The sequence below is a fragment of the Papaver somniferum genome, chromosome 8 (assembly GCF_003573695.1).
Source record: "Papaver somniferum cultivar HN1 chromosome 8, ASM357369v1, whole genome shotgun sequence".
NCBI classification, from domain to species: domain Eukaryota; kingdom Viridiplantae; phylum Streptophyta; class Magnoliopsida; order Ranunculales; family Papaveraceae; genus Papaver; species Papaver somniferum.
The window spans coordinates 158,386,755-158,402,000 of record NC_039365.1 but is presented as its reverse complement, the minus strand read 5'-3'; the positions used below and the strand labels follow the sequence as shown (position 1 = coordinate 158,402,000).

General features: G+C 36.9%; 1 pseudogene; it reads right to left on the bottom strand.

Moving 5' to 3' along the window:
* Nucleotides 1-6,094: 6,094 nt before the first annotated feature.
* On the bottom strand, nucleotides 6,095-8,667 carry LOC113301657 (annotated as a pseudogene).
* Nucleotides 8,668-15,246: the final 6,579 nt, after the last annotated feature.

Here is a 15,246-nt window from a genome sequence, read left to right as displayed (position 1 = left end):
AACCCAATGTTCGACTAGGAAAATAAAAAGTTCGCTATGAAAAAAAAGCTCTGCTAAGATTTTTTTTTAAATAGCCGAACTGGTCTTCATGTTCTTCATTTCCATCAGGTTCGGCTAGTTCGACAAAGTTTTTTCACAAAATTCTTAGCCGAACTTCTATCTGCAACTTCAATTTTTATGATTACTACTCACTGCAACTTCAATTTTTATCAATCACAAGTGTATAAAGAAGACATAGGTTAGTCGGAAAGTACCTCTAGTATACAACTTCGGAAATTCGGATTTAAAATAATAATGAAAATGGAAGAGAAAACAAGAGGATAAGAGAAGAGTTTATAATGAAAATAGCTTAGTAGAAAAATTATGTTTTTATGGTTATGAATTAGAGTTTTAATCAGGTTATTAGGTGTCGGAGGGATGTTATTAGGTTAGTCATAATTAAAATAAGGGTTAAGGATAAGTTAGTCATTTCCTAACATTAAGACACCCTTTATAAGTGAAGGTGGCCTAAGTAATCGTGGTCCCCTCACAAAAAATGAGGGGTGCCCGAAAAATCGTTTGTGATTAACTCAATCCATGCCCAAATCTAAGTTTCATCAACAACATGAGGATCCCAACTTTATGTTGTGCACTCGTGCAAGAATGCAACCCACCAGGAGAAATGGGGAGAAAGAAATCAATAATAATTTTCCAATGAAACATGAGATGCTGAAGAAAGAAGAATGCTACAATTTTGGTATACTAATAACCTAACTAGCAGTAGATCTCTGAATCATTTTTATTCATGAAATCCATCAGTTAAGCTTATAAACCAACCACTATAGGGATGTCTTACCAGAGACAAAGAACTGAGGCAAGTAAAGTTCAACAAATTTCATGAATTTCCATCCATGTGCAACAAATGTTGGGGTTCTGAGCCATCTACGTGCTAATCTTGCGGAAACATATTAGCTAACAAGAAACACTTGATCTCTCGGATTGCTCCATGAACCTTACTATGATCTAGGATAAGAAGAAGAGAAAGAGAACCACATAGATGCAAGCCATAAACAAAGCAACAAGAAGTAAAGTACTCGCGGATTTAACTTGGTTCAACAATATACACAATGTGTGTAATATTGTCTACATCCACCAAACGGCTACGACCTCTTTATTCATTATAGAATCACCACTGAGAATTAACAACTGATTGACTAAATCAATCCATCGACTCACCACAACGTGGCCGAACATAAGAACTCTCACAAGCACCCTATAATATCCAAAGTAGCATCTTCACCCATACAAGATAATGTTTACCACATTATCTACCACAACGAGGCGATCTTTTCTGCACATCCTAATATAGATTATCATGGACGCCTTCAGCTCAACACCAATAATCTAATCCAGTACCACCAAGATGATCTTCTCCTTAACAAGATTTCTTACCAACATCTCCATATGAATACTCCATAAAGACATATCTTCCAACATCGATAAGTATCCCACTAACACCATAATGATGTACTCCTTCCACCATTAAGTCTCTCACATAACCACCTCAATAGGTGGGATGAATCCCTCACATCTCTAGGATATTTACATTGAGGATTGCATGACTAAAACACTTAGCCTTATATAGGAGTCACAAACTTGGTTCCCAAGTATTAGGATCCTTGGTTTAGGAAACCAACTCATACTAGGAAACCATGGTCCATTAGGCAAACCATATTATATATGGAAGTTGACCCAATTTAGGAAACCCACCATTTCCTTAAAATTCTCCACCTTGGATCATGCATTTATGCATGAGACGATCAACTGTTATCCCTCTATCTTCTGAACATGGATTGCACCATCACTGGTTGCCTACATATCCTCAATAGGAATCAAACCGAAATGTAGTTCATCCAAATTGTTCCATAGAAAACCTCCACCAGAAGAGAGTAAACCAAACTTGAACGTCACAAACTCAGACTTAACAATCCAACCTACCGGTGATTGTAAAATCTCCACCATGGTGAAAAATCTGACCATCTCAACAACTATCATCATATGATCATCCGTTATGCAACATCTTTAGAAACACCTTACTCCTTTATGTTCACAACTCCACATTTATTGGCACCATTCTAGGTGTATTGCATGCCAACTCAATCAGACCATACACGATCGTTGTCCATATGCTACCAATCGAACTTAGTTATAGTCATTATGCGCCTTTGAGCCTTCGCTACCTCTTGAAACTTGCTCCACCATGTGCGCAGCTCCATCTCGGCCTTCCTTGCTCCACCTAAGTTAATGTTCCACGATTCTGAGCCGCTAACTCCTAGTTACGCACCACATCTGTTAGGATTAACATCCATAACTAATCGATCAACAAATAAAACTACCATAGTAGCCTTCATCCGTATGCCTAAGCATTACCTTATCATAACCATAGTCTTCATCTTCGTTTCTAAACTCCAGCCGAGTCAATTGCTTATTTAAACAACTGATCACATACTTGCTCTTTTCCACGAGCATATCCACGAAAGCGAGTTAACGAGATACTTCAGGTTTAGTTTATAATAAACCAGCCTCCATGTTAGCTTCCAAGAAATTAACTATCTTGTATGTACCAAAGCATATTGAGCATGACTCTAATTGGCACCAAATACCAATCCATGGATCATTTCCACTGATTGCCAATCTCGAGATCATATCTATGAATCTTGCTTTACGAGCCTATTCTGATTGGATCATGATTCTACGATCATATTTCCCCAATTCAGTTTTACTCCTTTAAAAAAGATCATAATATCTCCAACCATTGCATACATACCAAACACGTGTCCAGCTTCACAGAGACTTCAACAACTGACACACCATCATTTTCTACATCACCTCAGCAACTTCAACGGGCTTTGACAACAATGTCCTTTTACAGGCATAATTGTCAAGATAGTCTTTTATCAATTTCATAGCAAGCATGTAGTTTCGACTTCATGACAGTCAAACCACAACACAATCAGACTCGGATAGAACTGTGACCATTGTCGAAGAATTTACTGTTACCATTGTAACAATACATAATGTCACACATTCTCTCTTGTGCATATCCCTTTTCTAATCTTGCTAAAACACGTACACCAACGTTCGAAATCTGATAATTTGTCCTCACACAAAGACCCAATCACACCCAGCCATAATCTGAAACCTTCGGTAACTTCCTCAAGCTCCAAGAAATTCAAGACGCTGTTGTTTTTATAACTTGACGGAAACTATATCATTGCTGAACAAAATTTCTCAATAGAAATTTCTACCTTCATCTCTACAGGCTCTGTCACTATTGAAATCAATTTCAATACCTACAGCAGATGAGAGAACCCCCAAATATTATCATTGCTATAATGTTGCTCTCTCCAAGAAAAAGTCTCACACTGATCATCGGGAAATCAAATAGCCAATGCATAATAAAAGGTTGATGGAAAAACACGCCGAAAATGTAGCCCACTCGAATTCATGCACCGTGTTTTCTCCAAGTAGTATGCGCTAGCTCCCGTAGCCACACCACCATACACATTGTAGTATTGTATCTTTATTCTTTAAATTCTTGAAGTGTCCAAGCGATACCTTTTTAATTCCTCACAATAGGTCTTTACCAAAATAAGAACGTATCCGCAACACAAATAGACCAACATGTTTCTCACAACGTTCTTGCACTTCAACTATCTCTGATTGACTTCAAATGGTGTATAACAAAAATAAATCTTCGATTGAACGTCATCGACAACAATCAAAAGATCACAAACTATCTAGCTTCTCCATCGGAAACAGTACAAGAGAAACTCCAGAAAACATTGTTTAACCCGACATAATGTCAAACTTCAACACAGATAAACGAACCCTAACAAACTGTGTCGACAAACTGCTTCTTATACAATAATAAGAATCCATAGCTCCACCATAAAAAATATCACATCTCATCCAATGATCCGTGTCCTGTAACTTATTTGTAGCCACATGCTTCAAATACTAAGACTGAAAATCAAACTCTTCACTTATGGAACATATCAAACCCTGTCCAACGGACAATATTTCCAAAACGAAACCTATTACGAGATTTCCCCAAATCCTTATTGCAACAAACAACTAAGGCAGAACGAGTATGAATCCATTTTCACATTCTTCAACTTCAGGTTAAATACAAGCAGCAGCATAATCCAATTGATTACGATTGATAACCAAATTATTGTTTCCTCGGTTTGGAAAAATAGATACTTTGACATGCTTATATTCCGTCTTTACTTCCACAAACATACAAATCAATATTTGTATCCCAACTACAATATTCTTGCCTTCTTGTGTCTTTCCAAGCAAACACCGATTAATTGAAAACCAATCTACGCAGGTCTTTGAAACAGTTCCAAGAATAGTACGAAGTATAGAGAATAAATAAACTTACTTGAAGCCATGCATAGGGTTTACGCTCCAATAAGTATCAATGTAAAATCTCTAATGTAGAGCACCATAAACATCAAGACAACAATTCTTGACCATATCGAATGTAGATCACCTGATATAATCCCATTCCTTTCGAAGTACACTTCACTTTTCTTTCTTCCCAAAACTGATGAAATCAAATCTCATATTAACTTGAAAACATCAAATTTTGCATCTTCGGAAGCTGTAACATCAAATCCTCACATACTTGATGAAACCAAATCCTTCGTCTTCAAAATTTTCTTCCAACAAGAAAATCCAAAACTTTCTCTTCAAATCTTGTACCCAACCTATAGCTCTGATACCAATTGTTGGGGCAATTGGTATCTAACCTAATGCTCTTATAGCAATTGTTGGGACAATTGGATCGTTCTGATAACAATTTTTGGGGTTCAAAGCCATCTATGTGCTAATCTTGCGGAAACATAGATGCAAGCCATAAACAAAGAAACACTTGATCTCTCGGATTGCTCCATGAACCAACCTATGATCTAGGATAAGAAGAAGAGAAAGAGAACCACATATATGCAAGCCATAAATAAAGAAACAAGAAGTAAAGTACTCACGGATTTAACGTGGTTCAACAATATACACAATGTGTGTAATATTGTCTACATCCACCAAACGGCTACGACCTCTTTATTCATTATAGAATCACCACTGAGAATTACACAACTGATTGACTAAATCAATCCATCGACTCACCACAACGTGACCGAACATAAGAACTCTCACAAGCACCCTATAAGATCCAAAGTAGCATCTTCACCCATACGAGATAATGTTTACCATATTATCTACCACAACGAGACGATCTTCTCTGCACACCCTGATGTAGATTATCATGGACGCCTTCATCTCAACACCAATAATCTAATCCAGCACCACCAAGATGATCTTCTCCTTAACAATATGTCTTACCAACATCTCCATATGAATACTCCATAACGACATATCTTCCAACATCGATAAGTATCCCATAAACACCATAATGATGTACTCCTTCCACCATTAGGTCTCTCACATAACCACCTAAATAGGTGGGATGAATCCCTCACATCTCTACGAGATTTACATTGAGGATTGCATTGACTAAAACACTTAGCCTAGACCTCCTTATATAGGAGTCACAAACTTGGTTCCCAAGTATCTGCCTCCTTAGTTTAGGAAACCAACTCATACTAGGAAACCATGGTTCATTAGGCAACCCATATTATATATGGAAGTTGACCCAATTTAAGAAATCCACCGTTTCCTTACAACAAAAACTCAGGTTACTCCACAACTTAGAATACATTAAGATATTAATCATCACCAAAGTTAGGCTAAATCAGACAATGGTTTATTCAGTGCTTTGTAAATGAAGCCATTACAAGACTCCATAACACCAATTCATTCATTACCTGTGAATATTTTTTAAATTAGGGGTATTCTTTACATTCGTAAAATTCAGATCAGTGAATCTCTGGACTGATTTAAAAACTCAACAGAAAGACTAGGGTCTTTCTAATGCCTACATTAGGGATTTCTTTACATTAGTTTAACTTGTAAACAAAGTGTTAACTGTTTAATCTAGAATAGGTAGGAATTCACTACAGAAGCAGCAGAATAAAAAGGCCACTAAATTTTACCAGCCCTTGCCAATAAGCCACAGCCAATCAAGTGCTATACCGACAACCAGACCTCCAAGAACACAAATTGTAAGCAAATTCCCCAAAGCTTTTGCTCTGGCCCCTGCAAACACATTTTTTGGTCATTTGATGAAAACAAACTAGAAAAACATAGATTCTTATATTTAAGCTAAATCACAACATTTTACAACTCATGACCAACCTTATAACCTTGGGGTGCAACAATAAAGAGGCAAACAGCGATATAACCATTGGATAACCCTAATAAGGATGTCAAAAGTATCATCCAACCTTAGTCTCCATATTTAGCAGTGAAATAGAAAGCTGGAAGAAATGCAAAACGAAAAATGGTCGCACTCATAAGGCCTCTTCTCGACTCTAACTTCAAGCTTTCTACTAGGGGAATGTACCTCGCGAGAAAATCCAACACATTGTACATTGCTATTAGAATAAGTGCACACCTGAAATTTTAAACCCGCTCACCGTCAGAAAATAGACCAAGTTGTTGATTAATCAACTAGATGATGAAAAGTTCAATTTGTCAATTTGGTAAACGAGTGTTTTTGCTGTTTATTTTGTTTGGCCATAAGTTTCGAATTGCCATTTGTAGTGACAAAAGAATGAAAATGCTCGGAAGAGAAACTAAAGGTATTACCATGTGTCCAAGCCATGCTTCCCAGTATCTTCTGCTAAGAACCCAGGGAAAATTGAAAATGTCAATACAGTTACCAGAAACGCAATGATTGCATAGTCTTTGTTTCCAAGAAGCAACTGCTTATGGCTCAGCCGCTCTAGTTCATCATGAGGACCCTCTTCAGACTGCAGAATATTAGAAAACTCATAATCTTATTTTGGAAAAATGCCAAACATTTTTCTAATGCTATTCATTCACTTTTGGATCAAAATGCAAATGATGTACCACTTCGTTTTGTTGCATTTTAACACCAGCAGCAGCTAAATCAGCCATAACTGTTTTTGATCCCTCTGAAGCCGCCTTTGAACGATAATATCTGACAATTGGTATTTTTGCAAAGACAAGTCTATAGAGCAGTAGACATAGCAACTCAAAAAGTGCGGAGATCACAAGGAACATTACTGCATTAAGATTTAAGAGATTTGTTGATAAAAATTTAATAATGCCAGGTTGCAGCCATAACATACAAACATCGGAACAAAATTGTTTGTGCCTTTTCCTTTTATTCATAGACAGTAAGAATAAAGTAAGTGTAATCTATTGTACATACTTGCTCCCTTGCGAAGACCATTTTTCGAGTTTTCAAACACTCCTTTGGTACTGAGCCGCAAAACCGATGTAAGAACCCCTGATGCAGACCCACCAGCCAAGAACGACTGCAAGAATTTCCATCAGCAAGACAGAAAACAAAAAGAAGCAAAGTTACACAATTATAAAAAATAGGAACATCTTATACCTGTATGAAGTCAGGGCACATTAAGGAGAGATCCCCAATCATTCCACCTTCAACACACCCATCGCCCAGTCCAAAAATGATGGCAATACAACATATGCCAATGTATGTCGCAAGGCCTCCATTCCCAGAAGTAGCCAAGTCTAACTATACACAACACGCCAAACATAACCGGAGTAGGCATAACTGACCAATCCATAAAGAACAAATAGATTGATTACAAACGCGAAGAATAGAATAGAGTACTCACAATTGGAATTGCTAGGGCACTTAAAAATAAAAGAAGATAGCCAATTAGATTTCGCTTTCTTGTGTTTATTGTTGCTTCGTAGTATGCTAGAATTGAGCTTGTTCCTAGAGTGATTACAACATAAACAAGTGTGAAGACCCTAGTAGGATGATAGCGCTGCGGAGGAAGAGAAAATTATAATCAGTCTAGTGAAATACTGATCAATGGTGTTGAATAGATAAAGCCCAAACACATAGACAAACCCATTAGAAACAACAGTAAATGTTCAAAGTGCTCTACAATTTCGTAAAATAAGAAACCAAATCAAGGAACACTAGATAACAAACATGTTATACTTCAACTGCACATCCATTTTACAAATACAGTATATGAAAAGAACCTCAAGTAATCTCTAGAGCAGTTGCCAAGAAGTTAGGAAACAAGATGTACCGGGAACAATGAGAGAGGTAGTAATCTTCAGCGCTTAACATGCTGTTCCAAACAAAAAGGCTGCCATTTCCTAGAAGCCAACATACTATCATGGCACTTGTTTTTCCCCGCAGCTGTTGATTCAAGAAGGGAAAAAAAAGTAAGAACTAGACACATGGTAAAAAGTAAGTTACACTGAAAAAAAGTGTAAACTAAGTTCGGCCCGTCCCAGTTCCAAGCCATATCACGTCTATCATTTTTCATCATGGATGAGGTTTGAACTTTGAAGCATTAGAAGAGTTTACATTCTTAAACCCTAAAGGCATTATTGATCAGTGAAGACGAATAGGTTTCGATTTATTAAAAATTCTTTGGTAATACCGATCAGTAACAACTGGAAGTGAAAAACGCGAAGATTATATAAATAAAAAAAACTATACCTCAGCTCCATTGGTTATTGGTGGGATCATCTTCTAAAAACCTGAAGAAATCGTAAAGAAGAAGAATAAAAACAGTGAAGAATAAGTCAAAAGAGATACAAAACAGACCTTGCAGGCAAGATCCTCGGTTCTCGCCTCTACTGTTGACTTGGGGTTTCTCACGTTAAAGCTACAACTATTTGGCGTAAACATAAGAGTGATGTAAGCTTTATTTCATCATCATATACGTAGGTGAATGTTCTACGTACCCGTTAGTGTTATAAAAAAATGTCCCAGATCTTACACGTACGATTAGATAACATGATGGAAACAAAGAGGGTTACCAACTGACCATTTGGTTTAGGCCCAAAAAACTGCTTTCAGGTCGTGTATCAACACCAAAAATTCTTCTCATTCCAAGATAGAATCTACCGTCAAATGTTTTTCCATATGATAGTGGGATAACAAAATGTATAAAAGTTGTCAAACAATATAATGGCCGGACAGAATTTTTTTAAATTGGTTGGTTTTTAAAAAAAAAAAGAAAAGAAGAAAAGAAAAAAAACAAACTGGGAGGTACTTGCTGCCGCGAGTGTAGTAACCCACAACTACGACTGCAGCAAGAAAGTTGAGCTATTGCACTCGCAAGATATGACCAAGTTTAACTTGGAAAATGTTCATCTACCTGTCTCGTGTTCGGAGTTAGGCTACAAATTTTCATTAGTCATTGCTAAGCTCCAGTTATACGTCAGAAACTAAACGATAAAGAATTTCATAATCTTCCATAATGAAAGACATTCTAAGCACAAGTCTAAATCAGAAAGAACTCAATCCAGCCCAAGAACTAAGTTTTGCCAAGCTGCATGAGGAGCCCAATTCGATGCTATGCAGAGTGAAACCCGCTAGGAGAAATGGGAAATCGATAATACAATGTAGCCAGATATGCCAAACAAAGCAAACAAGCAACAATTTTGGGGTACTAAGAACCTGACTAGTAGATCTCTAACAGGGGTTAGTCAATTGAAATTTGTGGAGATATTGAAGAATTTTAGAGAACTCTGAAATCTCTTGTTATTCAATAGAGAGTTTTCCAAAATCTCAAACAATTTCTGTTATTGGATCGTGACTTTCTAAAAGTCTTCGGAATTTCTTGTTATTGGATTTGGAATTTGAAATCAATGACTTATGGTTTTAAGAAATTTCTAGAGACTTTCATTACAAAACACACCGTAAAAAGCTAAAAAAAAGTCTCTCCAACATAGCTAAAAAAAAGTCTCTCCAAGCGGATTGGACCGGCTTTAGCATGGTGCAAAAAATAAAGCTATGTGCGGAGACGGTTGGATCTAGTGAATTTTTCAAAATTACAATAAATAGATTAACAAAATTTAAAAAAAAAAGAAAATAAAAGACTATAGTCCACAATTTTTTCGTTTCAACCTATAAGTTAGATAGCATGTGTGATCATCTATGGACAAAGTTGAGACAATACAACAACAAGTTATTCACTTGGAAATAGTTAAGATACAAGACTGGTTGACTATAGGATCAATGTCAAGTGATAAGGATTAATATACTAGTGTATTTACTTTAAATTATAATAAAACAATTATAATTATAGAAAGTAAAAGTAAATCACACAACAAGATTTTGTTACGAGGAAATCGCGAACGCAGAAAAAACCGGGACCTAGTCCAGTTTTGAATAATTTCAGAATTAAGACGCTATACAAAGAACAAAGCAAACCTCGTACAGTTGAGACCAAGTAATCTACTCATAGTTACTTAGTTCCCTCAGTATCCCTGCGCTTACAACCGTCTGGTCAATGCACGTGAATCCCAAGACAGGAATCACTATCTTGAGTTGCTTTACCGATATAAAGTCTTAAGTACTCAACTCCTTATGATCGTCGTCTAAACAGTAAAGGAACAAAGTTGTTTGGTAACTACTCCAATAATATTTTAATAAAAAGATTCGTTGAGTTTTGACAAAGGCTCTTCCGTTTAAACTAGTAAACTCCTTTTTCAGGTAAGATCAATCCAAATCAGTAACTTAAATTCAGATTCACAACTATCAGATTTGGATATTGAAAAATACTACCAAATGATAGTTGTCGATCTAAACGATAATATGTTCATATTTATCAAAGATAAGTCGGATCCCAGCCGATCAAGATGTGTGCGCAAATTACAAGATATGTAAACCAATAAGAAAAATATTCTTGTCCTCAAATATTCAGTTACCTTCTATTGTACCTGCACAACACAAACTTGAATCCACTTATGTTCGATCACACACAGAACGCAGTCTGTGTACAATGGATGATCACAAGCTGTCTTTAGATATAAAAACAGTTCTAAAGATCTCGTAAATACTTCGATCTAGTTTGAGTGACCCTTATATCAGAAGAGAAAGCTCTCAAGAATAATCAAACTAGGTGTAATCAAAGTTTCAACAACCGTTGGTCAATCAAATCAACAATCAAAAACTAAAATAACAATGCAATTATCTGGTTTCCCACCAACGGTACTCGTAGAGCTTCTTGATCCCACAAAATTCATTAAACGAGCAGTCGTAAGAGATTTCACCTCATTAGGGTACATTCCTCTCCAGATAGACGGCTACACCAGAAATAACATGAATGAAGTTTGTATGGCTCTTAGGATAGTTTGCAAGAAATGCAAACTCAACTATTTTTAGAACAAGGTTGTTTGGAAAACAAGGAAATTCCAAAACCGAAAATATTCTCAAGATATGCAATAAGTATTTGATTTAGGTTTTCATATTTCCAACTAATATCCAACCTGTAATTTTAAAATCTCTCATTAGAAAATATCTAATATTGATAGACACATTTTTGTATCTAATTTGTCCTCAATGTTCTGTATTGTTGGTACTCGATTTCGTACTTATTATGGTGTTTTATGTGTTTGTAGATATTTTTGGGAAATAAACATTTTTGGAAAATTCGGCTCGAAAAGTTGCTCGGGCACCCCCGGTGAACATTTGCTATACGGACCCCTACTTTGGATATGGGGCATCCCAATTGATAAGGGGCACCCACCTGATATTCGTCACCCGCGGATTTGGATAAGGGGCACCTTCTTCTTCAGTTCAAATTTTCAGATTTGGCGGGAATATGTTGCAGCCAACTGGTAGTTTCTGCTTCGAGATTTGGGCGTGTTAGAAGGAGACTCAATGGATAGAACTTTGTGGGATAACTTGATATAGCTTAAAAGGCTTGGTATGGGTCTTTGGTTCGATTGAATTTGGCTAGCTAATCCGTGGTAAAGAAAACAGAGCTACATGTTTTTCCGAGAGTTTCAGTGAAGAATTTCCGGGAGTTTTAGTGAGACTTAATCACCCTAGTGAGTTGTAATCATCCTGTTACAATTTAACAGGGGTGGTAGGATGTGTTGTTTCGACTAAGTTGGGTTGCATCGTTGGATGGAAGCAAACAGAGGAAACGAGTTCTTCACAAGTTCTATATGAGTTACAGCGAGTTTGGGACGTGTACTACTCATGTTTTAAGAAGTTTAGCTGTAAATTGGAGCACTCACAAGGTAAATAAGGAGAATCAGCAAAAGTTATCGCATGCAGAGAAGAAAAAAGAGAAATTATTCTCGAGAATAATTTTCCTTTATTGCCGGAATTATTTGGAGTTATGAGGATGTATTCTCAGTTAGATTTGTATATATAGGCTTCTGGGATCACAGAGAGGAGGACTGAGAGTTTGGGGAGATTACAGAGCTGTGAAAGTCGATTTACAGAAGAATCACCATTTCTGCTGATGTGAAGAACACCAAGAACATAAGGCGCGCAACAACAGTCGTTTCTCAACAGTGGAAATGACACACAGGCGTGGGTCGAGAGCTACAGAATCAGCGACAGTACTGTTCTATCGTTCTTTTGGCGCCGCCGACGCGGACTTGTCTTTAGGCTAGAGTTTTTAGATTTTTTTTTAGGTTTTTATTTGTTTTTCATTTTTATTTTATTTGTTCTTCTTTACGTTTTTGAGTTTTTGTCTTTTCCTTACATATTTTGGAGTTTGAAGCGAAAGAAAAATTTGCCAAAGTTTTTGGTGAATACTTAAAAATTTGAAGTAAAAGCAAAGCGAAAGGAGTGAAAGAAAAGAAGAATAAAAATTAATTAAAAAAAAGAGAGAGAGAGACAATTTTTTAGATTATCTTTTTCATTTGCACTATATTTTTGGACTGTGGACTTTGGGACTTTATTTTTGTTTAAAACCCTACGGAAGGGTGGTTTGAATATAAACTGTTTGCAGAGAAGGACGGCGATTACGATACCGCCTCGTCCCCCCGGGTTCGTACATGACATAAGAGTCGTGGCCCGAGTCGACTTCAGAGGTTCATCCCTCGTCTGGTACGGGAGGTAAGTTTGTCGAAACACTCGCGAATCCCCTCTCAGCGAGTTACTGTATTCCTTCGTTTGCATATATGCTGAGGATTTGAAAACGACTGCTTTAATTTCCTACTAAAGATCAAGGACTGGCCATACAACATAGGGGTTCGGATTTCATCACCGTTCCCTTCTTGCCCTCCTTAGGAAAACGAAACCAAACGCGAACCTAAGCCTAAAATTTGACTAGAACGAGACCTATAGGGTAACGAGCTTAATAGGAAAGTCATTAGAAAAATATTGGTTACTCTTTTAAGCATGCCTCAAAGTTCATGGTTTCTGTGAGTTGAATACGCCGCCTTGTAACGCCGGTGAGGCCTTGGGTATCAAAGTTCCACTAAGCTTCCCTCGTCTCGATTCAACTTACTTAAACTCGGATTGCTTCCAGAGGGTTTGCTTAAATTGTAACGAATTCCTTTTCGAAGGATTAGAAGCTGGTCTAGAAACAATCTAAGTGGATCCATCATGCTTTTTGTTTGCTAGAGATCAGTAGGTTTGTTGTGGTGGAGTCAGCCTTGTCTGTGTTTGCATAGAACTTCCCTTCCTTTTAGGATTTCTTTCTTTTTCTTTTGTTTTTCTAGTGTATGCCCAAGGTTATTAAAGAGCGGTCTTGTAAAAGGAACACTCTAGGTCGTTTGATTAGTGATAAACCTAGTAGTTCTTCTTGTGAAGGCGGGGAGCTCGAAGACTCTTCTTTTGAGAGCTCTGTCTTTGGAAATTTCATCTTTGAAAACTTGACAATTAGTGAAGAAAGTACTCCTAGTCCTTTGGTAGTGCCAGAAATGGCAACTTTGAAAGCTTTATTAAACCCAACTAGGACCTCTCGTCCGTCTTGTATCAAGTTAGCTGAAACCGAGGCAAATTATGAACTCAAACCTGGGACTTTACAGATGCTGCCAATCTTTTTAGGAAAATAGAATGAGAACCCCTATTTTCATGTTAGGGAATTTGAGGAAGTTTGTAGTACTCTGAAAATTAAAAACCTTCGTGATGATGCGTTGAAACTTAGGTTATTCCCCTTTTCCTTAAAAGATAAAGACAAATCTTGGCTGTATAGTTTGGCTTCTGAGTCAATTGAAACCTATGACCAACTTACATCTACCTTTATACAGAAGTTTTTCCCAAGGCACCAAACATCGTCTATTAGGACATAAATCTGTACTTTTGCTCAACAAGAGGGAGAATCTTTATATAGGTATTTAGAAAGGTTCAATGACTTAATATCTCAATGTCTTCATCATGGTTTAGAGATGGTTAGGTTAGTTCAGATCCTCTACGAGGGTTTAGATTATTCAACAACAACCATGGTTGAGTCCTTATGCACAGGTGGGTTTGAAAATAAAACTGTTGATGAGGCGATGACATTTTTGAATGAAATCGCCGATAATACCCAACAATGGGAAAATAGTAGGGAACCCCAGAAAAAAATTCTTCTAATTAGAGGAAATGTCAATAGGGTAGAAGGATATTATGAGTCAGATGCTAAAATAGCATCCATAGACAAAAGGTTAGAAGCCTTAGAATTAGGTCATTATAGTGGTAATAGTGGTAGAATAGAGCCTTTTTGGGAAGTCCATACTGTTGAGGAGCAAGCCAATACTCTTTATAACAACAATAGATTCGATAACCGTCAGAAGTTTGACCCATATTCAGAAACCTATAACCATGGATGGAGAAACCATCCCAACCTTTCTTGGTATAAGGACCAGAATCAGGGTCAGTCTAGTAAATCTCAAATTCCCCCAGGTTTTGGCTATACTAAGAATCCTTCAGCTCCGACACAGTTTCAGAACCCTTCGTATAAGAAGATTATGAGTTTAAAAGAGTCTCTTGCTTTGTTAACTCGTAACACTGTGCAGTTTCAGCAATCTGTTGCTCAAGGTTTAGAAGAAAATAAGAGAATAGGTCAGGCTAACTCTCAGGCTATTTCCGAGTTGAAAACCCATGTTAGTCATATAAATGAATTTTGAGCGTATTTTCATCATGATGAGCTAGACCCAATCCTTGGGGCGACGGAGGATGCTATCTTTCCAGTGAAAAAGTGGTAATTCTTAATTATTTAATTTGTGCAATTTTTATTTATGATTATTTTCCTAGATTGAAAATAGATTTTATGATTTTTGTTAAACAATTGTATTATCTTTTGATGGAACATGCTTAGCCTACGATTTTGATGTCTCATGCTTTGGAATAACATTTGTTGTTTCTAAAAATCTACTTTTGCAATA